The 2,429-nt window shown below is 39.0% G+C and overlaps 1 protein-coding gene across 7 annotated transcripts in view; it reads left to right on the plus strand.

The window, feature by feature from the left end:
* The window catches only part of Cnnm4 (cyclin and CBS domain divalent metal cation transport mediator 4), a gene marked incomplete at its 5' end in the record, with an annotated part of 45,825 nt that overhangs the window by 14,371 nt on the left and 29,025 nt on the right, over positions 1-2,429 (plus strand).

Below are 2,429 nucleotides of genomic sequence, written 5' to 3' on the forward strand. Positions count from 1 at the left end.
ACTGCAGTAGCTCCCAGCTTCAGGCTTCCAGTACAGGAGGCAATCGATTTTGTGAGGAGTGGATGCAGGCTTTTGAAGACGGTGCTGAAGGGGGTTAACCCATTTCTTTTCTGACAAGTACTGGAAAACATTAAACTAAAGGCCAGACAATTCCTAAACAATTTGAAGAGATTTATCCAGCAGGTAGAAGTAAATCATTATGCTTTGTTGAAATGTTATGTTCCTAAAAACTGTGGTAGTGGAGATAACCTTTTGAAGATTGTTAAAGTAGAATGTGAAGAAATGCCTGAAGCCAAAAATGTGGTAGCAGTCCTGGGACAATTCAACAGGAGCTCTTGCCCAAAGTTTTTGATCATGTTTTGAGATAACCGTGAAGTTGTATATTCAAGCTTTGGTGTTTGAAATTGCAGTTGTTGTTGGGCGTGGTGGTGCAAGCCTGTAATCCCAGTGCTCAGGAGGCTGAGACAGGAGGATTGCTGTGAGTTTGAAGCCAGCCTGGGCTATATAGTGAGTTCAAGGCCAGCCTGAACTACCCAGTGATACTCTGTCTCAAATTAGAAAAAAAAGAAAGAAAGAAATAGCAGTTTTATTTTTTCATAGGATTATTATTTAAAATTATTTGAAACATAACCAGATTCTCTCTTTTTTGTTTTACTTTTAAATTTTAGCTTAACTAAACATAAAAATATGAGGCACATCTTCACTGAGTTATAGGTAGGTATGTGTGTTAAGAGTTGAATTTTAGCTGGGCATGGGGCTCATCTCTGTAATCCCAGCACTGGGGAGGCTGAGGCAAGAGGATCACCAAGAGAGTTTGAGGCTAGCCTGGGCTACACAGTGAATTCAAAGCCAGCCTGAACAAAGTCAGACCCTGTCTCAAAACGAAAGAGTTTGAATTTTAGTGTATTGTTTGTCCCATAAATCCTAAACTTTAGAAATTTGTTGCCTAAAAAACAACAGAGATGTTTTGTGACTTCTCTCAGCAGTTTGCTGTGGCATTTAGCAACTTTTCTTCGTAGAAAAATTGTACTTCTATCTCAACAGACTGTAGCTTCTTTTCAGAAATGTAATCTTAGTCTTAGGGCAGATTAGCACCACGACACCATTTCAAAAGACAGAGCTGTGCTTCTTGTAGGCACTTGATAACATTTTTTTGTCTGATTGATAGGTGACATGGATGGTGAAGCTAGCCTTTAAGTTAGTATGCAAATAAGCTGTGAGTATATAAGAAATTAAGTGAACTTTAAAGCATGCTCTAGCTTCAAGATAAAACATTCTCTGTGATGGAAAGCTGCGGCAGAAGCAGCCTCGTCGCTGCCTTTCTTCGTTGGTTCGTTCACAGGTGTCTGGCTCGAGTCTGTGTTTTCTTTCTTTTACATGAGTTTTATGAGGAAACCAACATAAAGAATGCAGACAGACTCCGTGCATCAGTAGTGGAGCTGCTCATTGATCTTCTTAGTTTTTTGTTCATTTGTTACAAGTCTTAGATTGTTTCACTCCTAATCAATTCAAAGTGCCCACCGCCAGCCACTTATAATTCCCATGGAAGCCAGCTGTGGCCACGCACGTGTTTGTTTTGCCTAGCTCATTCGTCAGTTCACTCGAGGATGCTTTTTGTTTAGCAGATCAGGAGTCTTGTGTTGAGGTGCCCTCAGGGTGCTCAGAGGAGCCCAGGCCCGTGGGCTGAGGAATATTCTCCAGTGGCTGCAAACGCATAGGAGGTGCTCAGATTTAACATGGGAATATGACTCAGCAAGACTTTTCTTTTTCTTTAACGAGAAGTACAATTCAGGATCTTCATAAATGCTTTCATATGGTTTTAAAGATTAATAACCTGGATTATAGGCTATAGACGATCTTTTTTTATAGTATTCAGGATGGCCAGAAAATCAGCGGTTTTATGACACAATCCTTGAATCTGTCTTTTCCAAGTACACTGTTGCTCACTTGGAAAGTAACATTAGGATGTCAACATTTTGAGTCTGGAAAACATAGTTTTCATTTTAAACTTCCTGACGTCATTCATGTTGTAAATGGTATTTAAAAGCAAGTTTTTATTACCCACTTCAGTTCATTTACAGATACAAGCAAGGTTTAAGGTAGCCTGTTTGTATACATATTTTTTGTGATGTAGACTCACTACATAATTGTATACAATAGACTTCTTTAAAAAATAAGTCTGTGACAGATTCTGTATCACTACTGTAAACAAGGGAAATGATACCATGGAATTGAATATCTTGTTGATCATGAGAAATTCACAGAGCTCATGACCAGAAGCATGTACTGTATTCAAATTTTAATAAGCGAATGTATTAACTTTTAAAGGTTTTAAGAAGTATTTCTTCAGAGATGGATATGGTAGGCCACTCTTATAATCCCAGCTCTCTGGGATGCTGAGGCAGGAGGACTGCAACTTTGAATCCTGT

The sequence above is a fragment of the Chinchilla lanigera genome, unplaced genomic scaffold (genome assembly GCF_000276665.1).
Source record: "Chinchilla lanigera isolate Chin_1 unplaced genomic scaffold, ChiLan1.0 scaffold00069, whole genome shotgun sequence".
In the NCBI taxonomy this organism is placed as follows: domain Eukaryota; kingdom Metazoa; phylum Chordata; class Mammalia; order Rodentia; family Chinchillidae; genus Chinchilla; species Chinchilla lanigera.